The sequence below is a fragment of the Petaurus breviceps genome, unplaced genomic scaffold (genome assembly GCF_028583685.1).
Source record: "Petaurus breviceps papuanus isolate PSGF00001 unplaced genomic scaffold, PetGlider_PUasm1.0 90822, whole genome shotgun sequence".
Classification (NCBI taxonomy): domain Eukaryota; kingdom Metazoa; phylum Chordata; class Mammalia; order Diprotodontia; family Petauridae; genus Petaurus; species Petaurus breviceps.
Window position 1 is genome coordinate 9865123 of NW_027187351.1, and position 24230 is coordinate 9889352.

At 36.7% G+C, this 24230-nt stretch overlaps 1 pseudogene; it reads right to left on the minus strand.

Moving 5' to 3' along the window:
- Window positions 1–23506, minus strand: part of LOC138148067 (polyglutamine-binding protein 1 pseudogene) — a 172087-nt pseudogene extending 148581 nt beyond the window's left edge.
- Between the last annotated feature and the right edge of the window lie 724 nt (window positions 23507–24230).

Genomic DNA, 24230 nt, shown 5'->3' on the forward strand with positions numbered 1-24230 from the left:
CCATTGGGAGATGGAGCTTGGCAGATTCCCATCCCAGGAAAGTGCCCACATAGGTCTGGGCAGGGAGAGCATGGAGCACATGGGGGCTACACCAGCATGAACCAGAGAGCAGACCACAGTGGAGTGAAGAGGAGCCCCTGCAAGCAGACTCACCCACCCCAAGGGTGATTTGTAGCCGTATCACCACAGGATGGAGGATCAGTCAGAGCTGAGTAAGAGAAAGCTTCTCCAGGGGCTATCATCCCACAGCCTGGAAGTTTAAAAATCACCTACCTGAATCTCTAGAAGCTAAGATGGCAAAATAAGCCCTAGCTGCTCCAATTCCTCCTCCCTGACCCAGAAAACCCAGAGATAAATATTCCACCCAGAGTAAAATCCTGAAATAGTGGAAATAGCCTCAGGCTTAGGAGTCATTGAGAAGGGATATAACTGAGGCAGTAAGGAGTATGAAGTGAAGGGTGGGAGGGGTCCTGACAAGCCCCACTTTAGCTGACCAGCAGGAGCTCCCAAAGCCCAAGGTAGTAGAGCCAGCAAGCACTAACAACACAAACCTAGGTAGACCTTAGCACCATCAGGGGAATCTGCAGACACCAGCTCTGCTGGCTATCAGCTGCTGAGCCTGCCTGAGCTGTGGCCCAGGGTCATAGTGGCAGAAATTTGAAGCAGCCAGACTACCCTTACCCAACAGATTACCCTGTGAGCCTCAGGGTAATTTAGGGGAAACACTGAGAATCCTGGCCTTGGCCTCAGTCTAGACACCCAGAGGCTACAGCACACAAAGTCAACAACCAGGCCCTTAGCTCCCAGCCTGAGAAATCAGGAAATAGGAAATCACAATGGTAAAGAAGGAAGCTGAGGAGGGAAAAGCAAGAAAATCAATCTGAGCTTATTATAGCAAGCAAGGACAACCAAATACAGAGGACAGCATTGACTCTATACTCACACCTGAGACCACAGTAGGAAATATGAACTGGTCTCAAGCCCAAAAAGCATTCTTGGAGGAGCTCAAGAAATATTTTAAAAGCCAAATTAGAGAAAATAAATTTAAATCTACAGTGACCAAATTGGGAAAAAAAATCTCACTGAAGAAAACATCCTTAAAAAGTAAAATTTGTGAACTGGGAAAGGAGGTTCAAAATCTAATTGGAGAAAATACCTCTCTAAAAGAAGAGTTTCAAAAACTAACTCAAGAAAATGACTCCCTAAAAATTAAAATCAGTCAAATTGAAGCTAAGGACTCTCATGCATTAATAGTCAAAACATGAAGATTGAAAAGAAAGTGTAAAATATCTCACTGGAAAAACAACTGACCTGAAGAACAGATCCAGGAGAGATAACCTAAGAATTATTGATCTACTGGAAAGCCATGATGCAAAAAGCAGGCTGGACAACATCCTCCAAGAGTTTGGCAAAGAAAACTGTCCTGAAGTCCTAGAATCAGAGGGTAAAATAGTTATCAAAAGAATTCACTGGACTCCTCCTGAAAGAGATCCCAAATTGAAAACTCCCAGAAATATAGTAGCCAAATTACAGAATTACAAGGTCAAGGAGAAAATACTGCAAGCAGCCAAAAAGAAATAATTCAAATATTGTGGAACTACAGTCAGGATTACATAGGACCTAGCAGCTTGTACATTAAAAGATCAGAGGGATAGGAATTTGATATTTTATAAGGCAAAAGAGCTAGGACTGCAACCAAGGATCAACTACCTGGCAAAACTGAGCATAATCTTTCAGGCAAGGAGATGGTCATTTAATGAAATAAGGGACTTCCAGACTTTCCTGATGAAAAAGCTAGAGCTCAATGGAAAATTTGATCTCCAATGGCAAGACTCAAGAAAGACATAAAAAGATAAACAAGGAAAACACACATGCATATAAGTCGGGATTCAATAAGAGCATACTGTTTACATCCCTATATGAGAAGCTGATACCTCTCAATATTGAAATTTATATGATTATTGCAACCTTTAAAAGGGATATACATAGATAGAGGGTGTGGGTATAAATGAACTAAACTGATGATTAAAAAAACCCTTATTAAGGGGTTCAAAGGGACTGTAATGGGAGAAAAAGAAAGGATGAGGCAGAAAAAGGTAAATTATGCCACAAAAAGAGGCATAAAAACATACCATAGTAGGGGGGAAGGAGGGAGGGAGAGGAGCACTGTATGAAATTTACTCTCATTGGTTTGGGGACAAAGAGGGAATAACATACTCCAATAAGTATAAAAATCCATTGTGCCCTACAGATAGTGGGGGGGGGGGGCGATAAAAGGGAGGGTGGTGAGAAGGGAAGGAAATAGCAGTAAGGGGAAAGGGTAGGTAAAGAGAGGGGGTCACAGGGAGAGAATACTGAGGGAGGTGGTGGTCAAAAGGAAAACTCTTAAGGAGGGGAAGGGAGAAGGAAGAAACAAAAACATAAACAGGGGAGGGAATAGGATGGAGGGAAAGACACAGATAATCATAACTGTGAATGTGAATGGGATGAAGTCTCCCATAAAATGGAGGCTGATAGCAGAATGGATTAAAAACCATAATCCTACAATATGCTGTGTACAAGAAACACATTTGAAACAAGTGGATACACACAGGGTAAAGGTAAAAGGCTGTAGCAGAATATATTATGCTTCAGCTAAAATAGAAAAAAAAAAGCAGGGGTAGCAATCCTTTTCTCAGATAAAGCAAAACCAAAAATAGATCGAATTAAATGAGATAATATTTGAACCCCTTAATCAGGTTTTTTTTTAATTTTTTTAGGAAACAATGTCCTGCTAAAAGGTACCATCAAGAATGGCAATATCATTACTTAACATATATGCACCAAGTGGTATAACATCCAAATTCCTAGAGGAGAAGTTAAGGGAATTGGAGGAAGAAATGGATAGAAAAACTATACTAGTGGGGGACCTTAATCTCTCCCTCTCTGAACTTGACAAATCTAACCTCAAAATAAACAAGAAAAAAGTTAAGGAGGTAAATAGAATTTTTTTTTTTTATAAAATGGAATAGATTGGGTAAACAAGGCTTAGCACCAATGGCTATAGTAATCTACTGTTTGATAAATCCAAAGACCCCAGTTTACCTGTCAGATTTATGGAGAGGGGAAGACTTTATGACCAAACAAGAATTAGCATTATAAAATGCAAAATGGATAATTTTGATTACATTAAATTGAAAAGCTTCTGTACAAACAAAGCCAATGTAACCAAGATTAAGAGGGAAGTGGAAAATTGGGAAAGAATTTTTGTAACCAATGTCTCTGATAAAGGTCTCATTTCTAAAATATACAGAGAATTGAGTCAAATCTGTAAGAATGCAAGTCATTTCCCAATTGAGAAATAGTCAAAGGATATGAACAGGCAGTTTTCAGAGGAAGAAATTAAAGATATCTATAAACATATGAAAAAATGCTCTAAATCACTATTGATTAGAGAAATGCAAATCACAACAACTTTGAGGTACCACATCTTACCAGTCAGATTGGCTAAGATGACAAAACAGGAGAATGACAAATGCTGGAGAGGATGTGGGCAAATTGGAACACTAATGCATTGTTGGTGGAGTTGTGAACTGATTCAACCATTCTGGAGAACAATCTAGAACTATGCTAAAGGGCCATAAATACTTCCATGCCCTTTGACCCAGCAATACCACTTCTAGGGTTGTATCCCAAAGAGATCACAGAAGTGGGAGGAAGACCCACATGTACAAGAATATTTATAGCAGCTCTTTTTGTGGTGGCAAAGAATTGGAAATTAAGGGGATGCCCATCAATTGGGGAATGGCTACACATGTTGTGGTATATGAATGTAATGGAATACTATTGTGCTATAAGAAATGAGAAGCAGGGGTGGCTAGGTGGCGCAGTAAATAGAGCGCTGGCCCTGGAGTCAGGAGGACCTGAATTCAAATCAGGCCTCACACACTTAACACAAAAAAACTAGCTGTGTGACCTTGGGCAAGTTACTTAACCCCAATTGCCCTACAAAAAGAAAAAGAAAAAAAAAAAGAAATGAGGAGCAGACGGACTTCATATTTCCCTGGAGAGGCTTATACAAACTGATGCTGAGTGAAAAAAGCAGAACCAGGAGAAATGTGTACACAATACAGACACAACATATGTGTGGCAGCCAACTTTGATAGACTGGACTCTTCTCAGCAATACAAGATTATAAGAGATCTCCAAAAGACTCATGATGGAGAGAGATGTTTACATTCAGAGAAAGAATAGAGTTTGAATGCAAATTGAAGAAAACTACCTGCTCTCTTTCTTTTTCTTGTTTGGTTTTGTTTCCTCTTTCCCATTTTTCATTCCATCCATTACAATCCTTCTTTATAACCTGATTTATGTCTAATGTGAAAGTATTTGCAGATGCTATACTTGATTAAATGCGGCCATGGGGAGCAGGGGGAGGAGAAGAAAATTTGACACTCAAGGGATTGTGGAACTGAATCTTGTAAACTAAAAGGAAACAAATTAATAGACAAAAAAAAAACCAAAGAAAAAGAATTATAAAACAAAAATGATCTAAAGACCACAGATGTTCATCAGAGGGCATTATGAGAAAAGTAATTAGAAAACCAGGAGGAATTTCAGCATTTCATTGTTATTAATAGCCAACTTTTTTCAAGAAACATCTATCCTACAGTTTGGGAATAAAGCATGACTACAATTCCTATGAAATGGCACAGACATAGACAAAAAGAGATACTTCTCAAGGAATTTTACATGTATAGCAATTTAATTATGCAATTATGCCTTGCATTAGTCACTAGTTACAAGTAACTAATTTACCGATAACAATTCCTGCTTTTGGATGTTTTCACTATTAAAATCTAGTTTCATGGGGGTGGCCGGGTAGCTCAGCAAGTGACAGCACCAGCCTCAGTGTTGGGATGACCTGGGGATCGAATCTGGGCTTGGATACTTAGCACCACATCCAGATATAACTGGCCATGTAACCTTGAGCAAGTTACTTAACCCTAATTGCTTAAAAAAATATCTAGTTCCTCATTAAAAAAAAAAATAACTCCTTAAAAAACATATTCGACCAAAGGGTTAAAAAGGTACAAAACTTCAATGAAGGAAATAATTCCTTAAAAAATTAGAACTGGTCAAGTAATAACTAATGACTCCATGAGACATCAAGACACAATTTTTTTAAAAGTCAAAAGAACGAACAGATTGAAGAAAATGTGAAATATCTCATCAGAAAAAAAAATGACCAGTAAAATAGACTAAGGAGAGATAACTGAAGAATTATTGCACTACCAAGGGTGGAGCCAAGAGCTGAACTCTCCCAACATCCTCCTCCAAACACATTTGAACATAAATAAAGTTCTGGAGCAGCAGAACCAACAAATTGTTGGGGTGAGAAATTTTTCCAGTACAAGACAATTTAGGAGGACAGAATCAAAAATATGTGTCACTAGGATGAGGACTGACTGAAAGCACACAAGGTGGCAACACCAATTATGAACCTTGAAGGAAGCTACAACAGTAGCAACAGAAGTTCTGGGAACCCTCAACCTACAGACCATAATAGGTGGCCAGAGAGAATAATACCTTGAAAAGCAGAATTGGACAAATGGTAAAAGAGGTACAAAAGCTTACTGAAGAAAATAATTCCTTAAAAATTTGAATTAAATAAGAGGAAACTAATGGCTCCATGGGACATAAAGAAACAGTAAAACAAAGTCTGAAGAATGAAAAATAGAAGAAAATGTGAAAATGTCTCTCCCCAATGGAAAAAAAATGAAAAATTTGGAAATACAAATGACCTAGAAAATAGGTCATAGACAGATAATTTAAGAATTATTGAATTACCTCAAAACCATGTTCAAAGAAAGACCCTAGACATAATATTTCAAGAAATTATCAAGGAAAACTTCCCCATTAATCAGAGGGTAAAATGAACATTCAAAGAATCCACTGGTCACCTCCTGAAGAATCCCAAAATAAAAACTCTTAGAAATATTATAAATCCCAGAACTTCAACATTAAAGCAAAAATATTTCAAGCAGCCAGAAAGAAATCACAAAAATACCATAGAGCCACAGTCATGAGCACACAAGATTTAGTAGCTACCATGCAAAAGGAGTGGGAAGTCTTTAGAATATGATATTCCAGAAGGCAAAGGATCTAGTTTTACAATCAAGAATAAAAAATGTACCCAGCAAAAGTGAGTATAACTCTTCAGGAAGAAAAATGGACATTTATTGAAATTAGAACTACCAAACATTTTTTTTATGAAAATACCAGAGCAAAATAGAAAACTTTCTTTTAAATATGAGATTCAAGGGAAATCTATAAAGGTAAACATGAAAAAGAAATCATAAGAGACTCAATAAGTTTAAGTTGTTTACATTCCTATATGGGATACATATAACTCCTAAGAGCTTTATCATTACTAAGGGACCTTTAAGGCCTCTACATAGAGAGGTTTAGGAGTGAGTTGATTATATTGGGATGATTTTTAAAAAATTGTATGGGTGAGAAAGAGGGATATGCTGGGAGGAGAAAGGGAAGGGAATAACAGGGAATATTATTCCACATGAAAGAGGTATACAAGGAAGAGCTTTTACAGTAGAGGGAAAATGAGAAAGGGGAAGGCAATGCTTGAAAATCACTCTTATCTGAATTGATTCAAAGAGAAAAGATGTAGATATAGATATGTCTCACATATATATATATATATATATACACATGCATACATATATACATGTATATGTATACATACTCACACAATCAATTTGGTATAGAAATTTATCTTGCCAAACAGGGTTTATTTGATTTTAAAAAAATAAAGGAAACCAAATTAACAATATCAACAATGAAAAGGATGAATGCACTACTAATGAAGATAAAATTAAACACTTGTTAAGAATTCTTTTCCCCAATATATTCCAGTAAAACTGATGTTCTCAGTGATATGGATGAATTTTTACATGTATATATACACATATATACATGCACACACATATATATACACATACATATGTGTGTGTGTATTTTTATGCAGATATGCAGAGAGAGCAAATATAGAAAAAGTAAACTAAAGGCCAATTTCTCTAGTGAATATTGATGCAAGAAATTTTAATAAAATACAAGCAAGGAGACTATGGCAATATATCTCAAAGATCATATACTATTATCAGGTGGTATTTATACCAGGAATGCAGGAATATTAGGAAAACTATATGCATAATTGACCATGACAATAACAAAAACCATATGATTATATCAATAGATGCAGAAAAAGCTTTTGGCAAAATACAACACCCATTCCTACTTAAAATCATAGGAATCAATGGAACTTTTCTTTAAATTATATATGATTAAAACCAAGAGCAACCATTATTTGTAATGATAATAACCTTGAAGCATTTTTAATATGATTAGGAATGAAGCAAAGATGTTCAATATCACCACTATTCAATATTGTGTTAAAATTATATAGCAATAAGACAAGAAAAAGAAACTAAAAGGGATAAAAATAGACAACAAAGGAAAATATCACTATTTGCAGATGATATGATAGAGAATCAACTAAAAGGCTAATTGAAACTATGAACAACTTTAATAAAGTTACAGGATATAAAATAAACCCACATAAATCATCAGTATTTCTAGGTATTACCAGCCAAACTCAACAGGGAGCAATAGAAAGAGAAATTCCATTTAAAATAACTGCAGACAATGTAAAACTCTTAAGAGTCCACTGCCAAGACCAGCCTCAAGACTATATGAACACAATTATCAAAACATATTTCACACAAACAAAGACAGAACTAAACAACTGGAGGAATATCAATTGCTCATGGGTAGGCTAAATCAATATTAAAAAGTGACAATTCTACCTTAATTAATTTGCTTTTTCAAACCATGTCAATCAGATTACCGATAAATTATCCTATAGAGCTAGAAAAAAAATAATAAAATTCCTCTGGAAGAACAAAAGATCAAGAATGTCAAGAGAGTCAATGAAAAAAATGAAGGAAGGCAGCCAAGTAGTGCTAGATTTCAAACTATATTGCAAAACTATACCACAAATCCTCAAAACAGTCTGGTGGTGGTTAAGAAATACAGTGGTGGATCTGTGGAATTAGATACATAATGCACAATACTGAATAAGAGTTTTTTTTTAAACTTATTTGATTGATTTAGATTTTTTATATTTTGAGATTTACTTATTTGATGATACCAAAGACACAGGCTTTGGGGCCTAGAATTCACCATTTGGAAAAATGCTGGGAAAACTGGGAAGTAGTTTGGCAGAAACTAGGTGAAGACCAATATTTCATACCATATACCAAATTAAGGTCAAAATGTATAAAATTATTCAGATACAAAGGATAATATTATAAGTAAATTAGGAGACCTTGGAAAATTTTCCCTGCCAGATCTACAGATAAGGGAAGAGTTAATGACCAAACAAGAGACTGTGGAAAGTAAAGAGGCAACTAGAGAGTCATTCAACCTCCATTTGCCTAGGAGGCAGATAGGTTGCTCAGTAGATAGGGCACTGGGCTGGATGTCAACAAGACCTGAGTTTAAACCTGATCTCAGATACTTACCAGGGGCATGACTCTGGGCAAGTCTCAACCTCTCTTTGTCTTTATCCACTTGAGAAGGAAATAGCAAAACACTCTAGAATCTTTGTCAAGAAAACCATATGGACAGTATGATCAGTGGGATCATGAAGAGTAAGACATGATTGAAATGACTGAACAACATCAATGGAAAGTAAAGTTGATCATTTTGATTACATGGAGTTAAAAATGTTTTGCACTTGGGGTGGCTAGGTGGTGCAGTGAATAGAGCACTGGCCCCAGAGTTAGGAGGACCTGAGTTCAAGTTAGGCCTCAGATACTTAACACAAAACTAGCCATGTGACCTTGGGCAAGTCACTTAACCCCAATTGCCCTACCTTCCTCCCTCCAAAAAGCAAAACAAACAAAAATCCAAAAAAAAAAAGTTTTGCACAAGTAAATTCAATGCAGCCAAAACGAGAAGGGGGGGGGGGGGGCAGGAAGGGGAGGCAGGATTACAGGAAGTTTATCTGATAAAGGCCTCATTTCTCAATTATATTGGGAACTAAGTCAAATTTATAAAAATAAGTCATTCCCTAATTGATAAATGATCAAAGGATATGAATAATTTTCAGAAAAAAATTAAAGCGATCAATAGTTACATGAAAATTTACTCAAAATCATTAAAAATTATGGAAATGCACATTAAAATAACACACCTGTCAGACTGGCTAACATGAGGAAAAAAAAAAGAAAATGATAAATTCTGGAAGGAATGTGGGAAAATAGGTACATTGGTGTTCTGTTAGTGGAGTTTTAAACTGGTCCAACTATTCTTCAGAGCAATTGGGAACTGTGCCTAAAGTGCTATCAAACGGTCCATACCCTTTGACTCAGTCCCACTTAAATCCATCTCACGCACAAATGAAGACATAACCCCATGATGTCATTGGTTGTCTTTGAAAACAGGACAAGAAGCTGGTTCTGTAGCCCAAAGAGATGAAAGGAAAAGGAAATATATATATATATATACCCATATGTATAAAAATATTTATAGCACCTCTTTTCATGGTAGCAAAGAAGTGGAAATTGAGGAAATACCAGTCAGGTTGGGAAAGCTAAACAAGTTGTGGTATATGATTGTGATGGAATACTATTGTCCTATGAGAAATGACAAGCAGGATGGTTTCAGAAAAACCTGGGAAGATTTATATGAACTTGTGTGAAGTGAAGTGAGCAGAACAAGGAGTGTATTTTTCACAGTAACAGCAGTATAGTCAAAATGATTAACTTTGAAAGCCTTAGCTATTGTGATTAGTACAATGATCTATAGCAATTCTAAAGTATTTGTGATGCAAAATGCTGTCCACCTCCAGGGAGAGAACTGATGAACTCGTAAGTACAAACTGAAGCATTTTTTTCTCTTAGTTTTTCTTTTCTTCCTTTTTTTTTTTTTGCAACATGGCTAGTATAGAAATATATTTTGCATGACTTCACATGTATAATGGGCATCATATTACTTTTTTGCTTTCCTTCTCAAAGGCTGGATGGAGAGAGGGAATTCTGAACTGAAATTAAAGAAAAATGTTTAAATAAATAAAATAAACATTTTTAAAAGAAAAATTGGGAAGTTAGGAAGGAAGGTTTGAGTAGAAACATAATGAATTCTATTTTTAAGTACATTCACATGTTCAGTAATATCTCTCTGGCACTCTCATGGAGAAATAACAGCAACTCCCTCCCCAGCCCCTCAGTCTGATATTGCTTTGTTTTATTTTATTCTAAGACTTAAAAGGTAATCCAGAAATATGTTATGGAATTGCCTGCCCCCCCACCCCGCCCTGTATCTGTCTGTCTTTCTCTCTCTCTCCCTCCTTTTCTCCCTCTCTTTTTTCTCTCTTCAGTTCAATATCGAAGGGGGAAAAAAAAGATGTATTTTTTTCCATTTTCCATTTTATAATTTTCTCTAATTCCTGTTTAGTCATAAAGTCATTCCCTCTCCACAAGTCTGATAGGTAAACTATTCCTTGTTTTAGCAGACTGCTTACAGTATCAACCTTTATACCTAGATCATGCACCCCTTTAGACTTGATTTTGGTACATGGTGTTAGATAATGGTCTATGTCTATTTTCTGCCATACTATATTCCAGTTTTCCCAGCAGTTTTTGTCAAATAGTGAGTTCTTATCCCAAAAACCAGGGTCTGGGGGTTTATCAAACAATACATTACTGTAGTCATTGACTTCTGAATCTCATGTGCCTAATCTATTCCATTGATCCACTCCTCTATTCCTCAGCCAGTACCAAGTAGTTTTGATGACTGCTGCTTTATAGTACAGATTGAAATCTGGTAAAGCTAGTCCACCTTCCCTAGCATTTCTTTTCATTAATTCCCTTGATATTCTGGACCGTTTATTCTTCCAGATGAATTTTGTTATTATTTTTTCTAACTCTATAAAGTAGTTTTTTGGTAAATTAATTGGTATGGCACTAAATATATAATTTAATTTAGGTAAAATTGTCATTTTCATTATATTAGCTTGACCCAGCCATGAGCAATTGATATTTTTCCAATTAGTTAGCTCTGACTTTATTTGTGTGAAGAGTGTTTTGTAGTTATGATCATACAGGTTCTGGGTTTGTTTTGGCAGGTAGATTCCCAAATATTTTATAATGTCTACAGTAACTTTAAATGGGATTTCTCTTTCTACTTCTTGCTGTTGAATTTCATTGGAAGTATATAGGAATGCCGAGGATTTATGTGGGTTTATTTTATATCCTGAAACTTTGCCAAATTTATTTATTGTCTCAAGCAGTTTTTTACTGGATTCTCTAAGTATATCATCATATCATCTGTGAAGAGTGATAGCTTGGTCTCTTCTTTGCCTAACTTGATTCCTTTGATTTCTTTTTCTTCTCTAATTGCTACGGCTAACATTTCTAGTAGCAGATTGAATAAGAGGGGTGATAGTGGACACCCTTGTTTCACCCCTGATCTTATGGGAAATGCTTCCAGCTTCCCCCCATTACATATAATAGTTGCTGATGGCTTTAAATAGATGCTACCTATTATTTTAAGGAAGGCTCCATTTATTCCTATACTTTCTAATGTTTTTAATAGGAATGGATGTTGTATTTTGTCAAAAGCCTTTTCTGCATCTATTGAGATGATCATGTGGTTTCTGCTAGTTTCATTGTTGATATGCTCAATTATACTGATGGTTTTCCTAATATTAAACCATCCTTGCATTCCTGGAATAAATCCTACCTGATCAAAGTGTATTATTCTTGAGACAAGTTGCTGTAGTCTTTTTGCTAGTATTTTATTTAGAATTTTTGCATCTATATTCATGAGGGAGATTGGTCTATAATTTTCTTTCTCTGTTTTATCTCTTCCTGATTTAGGTATCAGTACCTTATTTGTGTCATAAAAAGAATTTGGTAGGACTCCTTCTTCACTAATTTTCCCAAATAGTTTGTAGAGTATTGGAATCAATTATTCTTTAAATGTTTGATAGAATTCACTAGTGAATCCATCTGGCCCTGGAGATTTTTTCCTAGGGAGCTGACTGATGGCTTGTTCAATTTCTTTTTCTGAGATGGGATTATTTAAGTAATTTACTTCCTCTTCAGTTAATCTGGGCAACTTGTATGTTTCTAAATATTCATCCATTTCCCTAAGATTGTCAAATTTATGTGCATACAATTGGGAAAAATAATTCCTAATTATTGTTTTGATTTCCTCTTCAGTGGAGGTAGATTCACCCTTTTCATTTTGGATACTCATAATTTGGTTTTCTTCTTTCTTTTTTTTTTATCATATTGACTAATGGTCTATCAATTTTGTTGGTTTTTTCATAAAACCAGCTCTTGGTTTTATTTATTAGTTCAATAGTTTTCTTAATTTCGATTTCATTAATCTCTCCTTTAGTCTTCAATATTTCTAGTTTAGTATTTAATTGGGGATTTTGAATTTGTTCTTTTTCTAGGTTTTTTAGTTGCATGCCCAATTCATTGAGCTCCCTTTTCTCTAATTTAATCACATATGCACTCGGGGATATAAAACTTCCCCTAAGAACTGCCTTTAATGCATCCCACAGATTTTTGTATGTTGTCTCATTATTATCATTCTCTTGAATGAAATTACTGATTGTTTCTATAATTTCTTGTTTGACCCACTCATTCTTTAGGATTAAATTGTTTAATTTCCAGTTAGTTTTTAGTCTGTCTTTCCCTGGCCCTTTATTGCATATAATTTTTATTGCATCATGATCTGAGAACGATGCATTTAATATTTCTGCCTTACTGCATAGAATTGTGAGGTTTTTATGCCCTAGAACATGGTCAATTTTTGAGTATGTGCCATGAACCGCTGAGAAGAAAGTATATTCCTTTTTATCACCATTCAGTTTTCTCCAGAGATCTATCATACCTATCCTCTCTAAAATCCTGTTCACCTCCTTAACTTCTTTCTTGTTTATTTTGAGGTTGGATTTATCAAGTTCAGATAGGGGGAGATTAAGGTCTCCCACTAGTATAGTTTTGCTATCTATTTCTTCCTCTAATTCCTTTACCTTCACCTCTAGGAATTTGGAAGCTACACCACTTGGTGCATATATGTTAAGTAGTGATATTGCTTCATTCTCCATGGTGCCTTTTAACAGGATATAGTTTCCTTCCTTATCTCTTTTAATTAGGCCAATTTTTGCATTTGCTTTATCTGAGATAAGGATTGCTACCCCTGCTTTTTTACTTTAGCTGAGGCATGATATATTTTACTCCAACCTTTTACCTTTACCTTTTGTGTATCCCTCTGTTTCAGATGTGTTTCTTGTAAACAGCATATTGTAGGATTATGATTTCTAATCCATTCTGCTATCCATCTCCATTTTATATGAGAGTTTATTCCATTCACATTTACAGTTATGATTGTTATCTGTTTCTTTCCCCTCATCCTATTCCTGCCCCTGTTAATGTTCATATTTTCCCTCCCTTCTCCCTTCCCCCCCTTAATAGTTTTCCTTTTGACCACCGCCTCCCTCAGTGTTCCCTTTTTGGCCCCCCTCCCTCTTCCTCCCCTTTTCCTTTTACTACTTCCCTCCCTACAAACCACTCCCACTCCCCTTTCATAACCCTTTCCCCCTCCTACTGCCTGTAGGATATTGTTATTCTTAATGAAGTATGCTATTTTTTCTTCGCATCAAGGATGACAGGAACAAATCTCATGTGAAGCTCCTCTCCCTCCCCTCTTTCCCTCTAAGATGATTCTTTTTGCGTTTCTTCTCTATAGCATCCTATGCTTAACTGGTTGTTATTCCCTCCTTGTACCAGAACCAATGAGGGAAAAGCTCATATGCTTCCCAACACCCTCCCTTTTTTTCTTCTGCTATACAGTTTTTATGCCTTTATGAGTGGAATAATTTACCCTTTTCCACTTCACCCAGTCCCTTTGTAGCCCTTAACAAGATTTTTAAAAAATCATCATTTTGTGTATTTTATAGTCATACCCTCTACTTGTCTATAACCAGTTTGCTCTTATCAAATAGCAGGGTGTGTGTGTGTGTTCTCCTTGTTTACCTTTCTAAGTCACTGTTGCGTCTCGTAATTGGAGGTTGAATTTTCCATTGAGTTCTGGCTTTTTTATCAAGAAGGTCTGGAACTCTGTTATATCATTGAATGACCATCTCTTTGCCTGGAAGAATATGCTCAGTCTCGCTGGGTATGTGATCCTTGGTTGTAATCCAAGCTCTTTTGCCTTCCTGAAAATTGTATTCCACTGCCTCCAATCTTTCAGTGTAGAGGCTGACAAATCCTGTGCAATACTCATTGTGGACCCTCGATATTTGAATTGTTTCTTTCTGGCCGCTTGAAGTATTTTCTCTTTTATCTGGTAGTTCTGGAGTTTGGCCACAACATTTCGAGGATTTTTCAGTTTGGGATCTCTTACAGCAGGTGTCCGGTGGATTCTCTTGATTTCTATTTTCCCCTCAGGTTCTAGTATCTCAGGGCAGTTTTCCTTAATGAGCTCTTGGAGAATGTTATCCAGGCTCATTTTTTCATCATAATTTTCTGGTAGGCCTATGATTCTCAGATTATCTCTCCTGGATCTGTTTTCCAGGTCAGTTAATTTTTCTTTGAGGTATTTTACCTCTTTTTCTAATTTTTCATTTTTGTTGTTTTGCTTGGCTAATTCTTAGTTCCTCATAGAGTTATTTGTTTCCATTTGTTTAATTCTGATTTTTAGCAAATCATTTTCCTTGGTTAATTTTTGAAGCTCCTTTTCCATATCATACACTTTTCTTTTTAGAGAGATGTTTTCCTCATTATAATGTTTTTCTAATTCTGCTATTTTCGTTTTGAGAGAATTATTCATTTTGTCTTCTATCTCTCTCATTTTGTTTTCAAAGTTCCTTTTGATCTCATCTAGGAAAGCCTTCTGTGCTTGGGATCCATTCCCTGTTGAAGTTTCAGCTGTTGGTGTGGAGTCCACATTGTCTCCCTCTGAGGTTGGTTCCTCCCTCTGAGGATAGTAGGACTCCAGAGTCTTTGTCTTTGTAGTCTGCTTTCTACCCATTTTGAGGCAGGGTCCTAACCACGCCCTTCCTCTAGGATCCCAAGCCTTTACTGTAGAGGGTTTTGCCCTGGGCAATAGTTACTATATTTTCAGGGTCAGAGGGGGGTTTGGAGCAAGTGGGGTTCACTCTGTCATCCAAAAAGATGTACTTTTAATAAAAATTAAAGACATCCTAGCATTCCTATAGAGTTAAACAGAACTAGGTAGAAGTTTTTAAAGCACAAATCCTAGAGAAGAGAGAAACTTTTCAAGAGCAGAATAATGGTCAGTAATCTGAAAAGGCTGAATGATGATCAAGTGCTTATATCCACCTTCTCTAACTCTGGGCCTCAGTGAGGGTAAAGGAAAGGGAAGGAGTACAGGAGAGGAGTGAGAAGAATAGGGAAAGAAGCATCCTATGGGTAAAATGAAAAGGATAGAGAATTTTTTTTTTGCCTTTTGGAGGGCAATTGGGGTTAAGTAAGTTGCCCAAGGTTACACGGCTAGTGTTTTTGTATGGGTGTTAAGTGTCTGAGGCTGAAACTGAACTCAGGTCCTTCCAACTCCGGGGCCAGCGCTTTACTCACTGCACCACCTAGCCACCCCAAGTATAGAGAATTTTATTATAATTGAACTTCCAATGACATTATATAAGCATAGAAGTAAGTGGGAAGAGAAGTAAGGAATCCCATGTAATTTATTATTATATGGGTCAGGGGAAATTGAGGACATTGTTTATTATTTAAAATAGTATAAAATAAATGGGGTTTTGGACTGAGAAAAGCAGGGAGAGAAGGGGAGTTTAAGAGGAAAGAAAGAGGGATGGAATAATCAAACACCAACCAAGGAGGACCAGTTATGAAAGGGGGAAAGGAGAAAGACAGCATCTAATAATCTGAATTTGGGTGGGAGAAGTGGGGAAAGGGAAAGAATTTAGACCAGATTCTTCCAAAGACAAATTACACCCCCCCATTCACACCTTTTTTAATTTTCTTATTAAAAAGGGAAGGGCAAAGAAGGAAGTTGGAACAATGGGAAAAACAAATAATTCTAAGTATGAATATTAATGGTATAACAGGAAGTGACAAAATGGATTAGAAAGCAGAACTCAACAATTTACTATTATTAAAAAGTACACAAATTATAAAAATTCATCCGGATTTAATAATTGATCTAGAGTAAAATGCATTATGCCCTAGCTGAATCCAAGAAATCACTATCTTATGAAAGTTAATAGTGACAGAAAAGTGGGGGGGGGGAGCATGGTTAAGAGACATAATAACATTATGCTCAAAGTCACCACAGATAATAAAAAATATTTTCAAAAATAAACTAAATATGCACCAAGTAGCATAGCACATAAGTTTAAAAATGAAAAGCTAACCCAACTACACTGGGAATTAGAAATTTTTTTACATTTAATTATGGAGGCCTTCAATGTATTTTTTTCCTGATCTTGATAAATACAACATAATGATACCAAGAAAGAAGTTAAGAATTTGCACGAATTAGAATGAGTAGATATGATAAAAGAAATTATTGGTAGAAAAATCATAAGTACCAATATTTTTCAGCTTTTCATGAAACTTTTGCAAAAAGTGATAATGTATTAGGGCCTAACAACTTATATTGAATTTATAAATATAGCAGAATTGAACAACTCTTAAAGACTACCACAAAATTTTTAAATGTAATTAGTAAGGGAGACAGAGACTAAATGAGTGTAAAGGACTTAGTGGATAAAGAATAAATCACAGAAATAATATACAAGAGTATAACAGAATTTGATGATTATGAGACAAATGGCAATGCCAAAACATAGAAGGCATTATAAGTAATCCTTAGACAATTTTTAAATACATAACAAAAATGAGAAGAGAGAATGATGAGTTGTATATGCAGCCAGAAAAAAAATCTAGAAAATCAGAAAATTCATATTCTCCAAATAGATACAGAAATAGGAATTCTGAAAATCACTGAAGAGGGGGCAGCTAGGTGGTGCAGTTAATAAGCACTGGCCCTAAAGTTAGGAGGACCTGAGTTCAAATCCAGCCTCAGACACTTAACACACACACAAACTAGCCATGTGACCTTGGGCGAGTCACTTAACCCCAATTGCCCTGCCTTCCCCCCTCCAAAAAGAAAGAAAATCAATGAAGAGTAAAATTAAAAACAAAACGAAATGATAAATAAAACTGAATTGATGTTTTGAAATTAATAACTAAAAAGTCAAATCATTAGTAGGTATTGTTTTAAGAAAGAAGAAAATTAAATTACCAAAATTGAAAACAAAATAGGAGAGGTTTCAATGAATTAAGAAAAAAAATAAAGGAAATTGCTAGAAACTATTTTACCCTATAGGCCAAAAAATGGAAAATTTAAGCAAAATAAGTGAGGGTTTTTTTTTAATTATGACAATCTAAACAATATATGGTCCAAAAAACACTATATATATATATATATAAACAAACTTTATTCCCCACACAACTAAAGCAAGATAGATTTGCGTGCAAATTCTATCAAACATTTAAAGTATTTGGAATCTGATAGACCTGAGTTCAAACAGGCTATATGACCATGGGTAAGTCACTTAATTTCTTTCAGATTCAGTTTCATCATCTGCAAAATAGGGCTAATGTTAACTTTATCGTGACACTAAAGGTAAGTTGTTAAGTACTTCACCAACCTAAAAAGACTTCCTCTCAGAGATTTGATGCTGTTTCAATCCAGGCTCTTGGCATTTAATTACAAGGTATATACTGATGCATATGTCTGTCCCTACCATTAAATCCCTGGTGTTTCATGACAGAACAGCCAATCCCCTTTCCTGATCTCCCAGTTCTACCCTTAAACCACCTCCACTCAGAGGATTTACTAGGTTATGGTCCTTGCTCATGGCCAACAGGTGATGTGACTTTTAACTAACACTCCTTCTTCCTATTACCCTAATCCCTATGATTCAACCTCCTTCCCCAAAAGCAAAAATCCTTTTTCTGTATTGTCACTCCCTGAATTCTCTCTCATTTTTATCCTCATCCATATCAATACCAACTTACTGCAACAATCTTTCTGACCTCCTGCCTTAAAAGGGGACCCAAGATCTTTTGTTTTCTATTTTTCCATACCACCACTCTGTCCTCTGGAACCTCTGCCCTATAAATTACTCTTTATTGTTTCTGCTAACTTTATCTTCTTGCTCACATGAAAACCTGACTGTCCCTGGAAATTACCTCATCCCTGACCTTCTCTCTAGTGTTGATTGCCACTTCCCTCATGGTCCCTTCTAGGTGATTTATTCCTTGCCCTGTCCTTCTACTTCCAAATTTTACCTCTGCTGCCACCACTGTGCAGTCTCCTTAACTTTAAAATCCACTCAGAACCCAACTCAGAACTGTGTTGTTATTATTTCACCAGTTTCCTAGTTACTCACCTTCCTTTTCTTGAGAGTTCAATATTGCATTTGTTTTCCTCTCTAGAAGTAATGTGTTGCTGAAGAAAATCGTGGTGCAATGGAAATAGCACTGGACTTGAAAACAGGGGACTTGGATTGATATTCTCATACTTCCAATTACTGTTCTTACAACCTGGGCAAATCATTTAACCACTCTAGGTCTGTTCCCTAGGGAAACCGAGGGAAATGGAACAGATGAGATCTACGTTCCTTCCAAATTCTTGATCCTACTTGGAAATTTAATACATAAATGTCTGTATTTCCTTGAACATTCTGATCTCCCACTTCATTGACTAAGGCACTTCTTATGACTCTCATCTCTAGTATCCCTTAACCATCTTTCATCACCTGAAAATGCAACTTCTTCATTGTCTTGAATTCTGAAGTTTCTGTCCTCGATAGAATCTTCTATCCTTCCATCTCTTCTTCTCCCTTCCTTTAACTTATTCTTTGTCTTCACTAGGTTTCTGCTATGTTCTAGTCTAGATCATTATTTTCTGCCATAGTGTTTATGCTATAGTTATCCAATTCAACTTTGTACCATCCTCCACCCCTTTAACCCTTGCCCCTTGTCCCATCACTATTTATGCCCTGACAATTATAAAATATGGATCACTTCTACTATTTGCTTGTTCAGATTCTACTCCCCTAATACTAAATAGAGTTGAAAGAAGTAACACAAGTATGTAGACTTGGTGCAATAAAAATCTCTACCACATAATCTGGTGGTGGTGGTGGTTTTCAGTCATTCAGTTATGTCTAACTCTTTGAAATCCATGGACCATAGCATGCAAATGCTGTCCATGAGTTTTTGTCAAAGATACTGAACTGGTTTGTGATTTCCTTCTCCAGTGGATTAAGGCAAACAGGGGTTGTGACTTGCCCATGGTTGTACAGGTAACTGTCTGAGGCCAGATTTAAACTCAGGTCTTCCCAGCTCCAGGCCCAGCATTTTATTCACTGAGCCACGTAGCTTCTTCCACTATATAATCTAGTAATTCTTAATACTTATGCTTAATTTCTCATATTCAGTCAGTTTTAAAGTCCTGTCAATTATACTGTCGTTATGTCTCTTGGATCACCATCACCTTTTCTTCCCATTGTGGTCTTATTGTGGTCCTTGGTCATCATGTGGTCCTCTAGTCCAGGAATTTATGCACTATAACCTGAAGGCTATATCAGCCTAATTGGCCTCCTTACCTCTAGTCCCTCATCTATTCTCCCCAGAGCTGTCAAATTATCTCTGAGGTAGAAGTCTGACCATGTCACTGAGGCTCAAAAATCTTAAGGGGTTTTCTATTGCCTAAAGAATCAATCACAAAGACCACTGCATGGTATTTGAGGCCTTCCACAGTCTTAGTCCAAAATAAAGGAAGTAAACATTATTAGACACCTACTATGTGTCAGACACTTTGCAATATCTTTACAATTAATATTCCACTTGAGACTCACAACAACCTGGTAAGGTAGGTTATTATTATCTCCATTTTAGAGTTGAGTTTTAGTTTAGAGTCTGTGGCAAAGAGAGTTTAAATTGCTTTCCCAGGATCACATAACTAGTATGTACCCTATGCCAGATTTGAACTCACATGTTCTTAACTGACTTCAGGTCAAATGCTCTATCCATTGTGCCATCTAGCAATCTCCAGGTGGTTCAACCACCCTGTCCAGATTTATTTCATTTCACTCCCTAAAACATACTTTGCATTCCAGCTAAACTGGGTCACTATTTATTCCTCAAGTTCAAAATTCAGTCTCTCACCTCCATCAATTTATACATGCTATTTTTCATGACTAGGATATACTCCCTCTTCATATTTTCATTTCAGAATTATTATCTTCTTCTGAGGATTAGCTCAGGTTCCAGCTCCTCTGAAAAGCATACCTAGATTCCCTCCTGCTAGGCCCCATCCTCTTGTCAGAAGTCAATCCCTACACAACCTACTTCATATAATACATAAATGTGTCCCTATTTTAGACAAAGCTGAGGTTTACTGTAATACATGCTAGACCTGTCATGAAAAACACCACTTTGGAGTCTAAACCTGCCTCTGAAACTTGAATTACTTAACCTTGAAAAATTCAATTAAAAGTTATGTGTTGTAGGCAGCTAATTCCTTAGGTTACACAGAAGGAATGTCATTCTTTAAACTCCTTGAAAGCAATTGTTTCTTTTCTGGTTTTGCTACTAGTGGCTTACACATAATAGGTGCTTAATAATTATTTATTGGATTTTATTCAGTGGTCAGGATTTGAGACTTGACACACAAATGAATTTTCCAGATGAATGATGCATACTCCTTTAAACACTGACTTTTCCCCTCAGGGAATTGAGAGGGAAATTTTCCTTCCTCAGAATTCAGATTGTTCTTCATAACTTTTTACTAGGTACAAACAACTATTTGTTTTATTTGGAATTATAGCTTTTTGTGTACAAGTTTTATCCCTCCTACCAGATGGAAAGATCTTTGAGGGATACTCAATGCCTTATAATAGTAATACATGTGATAATAAATAAAATGATGACAACAATGCTACTGATGATAACAATAGCTGACCTTTATTTAGGACTTTAAGTTTTCCACATTTTCTTCACAGTAAACCCTGTGAAGTGGATAGTATAAACTTCATTAGCAGTTTTTAATTCAAAAGAAAACAGTCCCAGTGAGGTAATGATTTACTGGTAGCCAAGCATCTATTAAATGTCATAATTGGCATCTGTACCCATGTATTAAAGTTCATAGTTCTTTTTATTTGCCTTTTTATTCCCTTCAGCAGTCATCACAAAATAGATGGCAAATATCTTCAAATACATGGAGGTCAATCAAGTACATCACAAGAAAAGAAGTTTAGTTTGTCTTTTCCTTATTCCCAGAGAGTAGAATAAGCAAAGGTGGAAGAGAGTAGAATTTATGCAACCAGTTCAGTTTTTCTGGAACTCAGAAAATGTTTATTGGTCCAGTACAAGATAAGGAGGATTTTAAGGAATCAGTTTATGCCCTGTCCCACAACCCTGGACAGAGCCCCTAACTGACTTCCATGGCATGAAGGCTCAGCCTTAGAGAGTATGGAGAGAGAGAGAGACACAGCCATAAACTTGTCAGTATAGGGACTGTTAGAGCAGAATAACACAGGTTCCAAGTCTGTGCAGAAATTTGAAAAAAAAAAAAAGGTCAGTAAGACAAACAAACTGAAGATAAACAAAAAACTATTGATTTGATAAACAAAATTTTAAAAGTCGGTTAAACATTAACTAATGTATTGAAAAAGGTAAATCAAATAACCCAAATGGAAAATAAAAAGGAAGAATTCACAACAAATGAGAAAGAAATAAAGGATCATAGGATCATGGAACAAGAACTAGAAGGAGCCTCCGAGGCTATCTATTCCAGTACCCATATTTTACAGATGAGGAAACTAAGACCCAGGGAAATTTAATGACTTGCATAGGTAATAAGCATAAAAGGTAGGAATTGAATCCCAGATTGAGGATAGAGGAAAGGAATTGACTCCAATTTATCTTTAATACTATTATTAAAAAATTCCTATCTTAAAGTGTACAACTTGATTTCCCATACCACCCCTACTCCACATCAGATGCCAAATGTGATGAAATAATTTATTATTTCTAACAACTTGATAAAGATAATTTAAATAGGAAAATAGGAAGGCAACTAATTGTTCTATTACTCTGAGTAGGCAGGTGGTATGTGGGCATTTTTCCAAGCATTGGCCTTGTGATTTTCTGGGATCTCTGTTTCCTGTTCCCTCCCCCCCATACACACACACACACACACACACACACACACACACACACACTGGTGTCTTCCCTACCTCCAAGTTAGAGTACTTTGACTGCCACTTGTATTGAGAAAAGCTTGAGGTTCCTTGTTCATATGGAAATTAATGAAATTAATTTCCTCCATAAAATTCCTCATTATCCCTTTTTTTTTTCAGAATCACGGAGATAATACATGAAACTATGAATTTCTCTAAAGAAAAGATATAGAAACAGAAGAAGGACCAGAATAGGGGCTGGAAACAGGTAGTGGGTAAGACCTATATAAGGAACTAGTGAAAACAGAGAGAAGGACAGGAATCAGGCAAACAAAAAATAGTCAATGAATACACTTTTTTTTTAAAGCAATTGGGGTTAAGTAACTTCCTCAAGGTTACACAGCCAGTTATTTCTGGGTGTGGTGCTAAGTATCAGAGCCTGGATTCGATCCCAGGTCATCCCGACTCTAGGGCAAGTGCTCTTACTCACTGAGCCACGGCCGCCCCAATGAATATACTTTCACTCTCAAATTTTCTTGAATTACAAAAATGCCTATAATAAAGCATGACTAGAACTGACATGGTGCGACTAGGGTTTTGACTTAAGAGTTTGTGCTGATAAATGTAAATAATTTGAAGGCAAAGAATATTTTATTTTTGTTTTTGTATATCAAAACAAAGCATAGTGCATGATACACAATGGTGCTTAATAAATGCTTTTTTATAAAAGATAATGACTTGGTGTAGTAAGTAGTAAATTGCAGTAACTCTCTCATATTCACCTCCAAACAATCATAAAATAGAACTCCAAAACAAATTCTGCAAAAAGATGAGGTGAAACAATCTTTAAGCCCAAGAAATTTGGAAGACCAGCAAGAAAGGTCTGTCTTGGAGGCGGAATCAAGATGGTGGAGTAGAAGCAGGACCTCTGCAGGCCTCCAGCTTCCACCTTCCCCAATTCATGTAAAAGGGGACTCTAAACAAACTTTGGAGCTACATAACACACAAAATGACACAGAAACTAACCTCCCACTGGGGACAGCCCGACAGGCCAGCAGGAATCGTCCAGGGCAGCACTCTGGGAGCCAAGCCTAGGCCCCCATGAGCCGACCTAGCCCCAGGGAGGGCCTGACCAGCCACTGGCTGGTGGGACTGCAGATCACCAGCAGCTGTGGCCGTTTCCACATTCATCAACGCATAGATGCGAAGGAAAAAGTGAGAGGTCAGTGCAGTCTGTACTTTGGGACCCAGTAGATGGAAGTGCATCAGCTTTTGCCCCCAGGGCAAGAAGATGCTGGTGCCATAGCCACATTGCAGCTTCAGATCCTGGCCTGCTGAGTGTAGGCAGACCAAGTAACCAGTCTGAGGGGTAATTGCTCTTGCTTTAACTTGCTTGGATCTGGATTGCAGTCTAGGGTGAAGGTCCTGGGGCATGTGACCAGCTTGCCAGAGCGTGTGGAGGCTTCAGAGGGGGCACCCAACTAATACCTCTGGCACCTGCAAAAACCCCAGTGTTCAGGAGGAAAGCTCCCCTGTCTGGTGGCAGAGTCCTACTATGGTAAAAAGCCCAGGGGTCAAGTGACTGAGGGGTGACATGACCAAAGGAGGCAAAAAAAACCAGAAGATTCCAACATTAGACTCCTATTTTGAGGACAAAAAGGAGCAAAGCATGGAAGAGGAGGAAGACAGTAAAGTCAGAACTCCTGCACCAAAAGCTTCAAAGGAAAATACGAGCTGGTTACAGGCCATAGAGGACCTTAAGAATCAGATAAGAGAAGTGGAGGAAAAATTGGAAAGAGAAATCAGAACAATGCAAGAAAATTACAAAATGACAGTCAACAGCCTGACTGAGGAAAATCACACCTTAAAAATCAGACTGACTCAATTGGCAAAAGAGGCTCAAAAAGGCAATGAG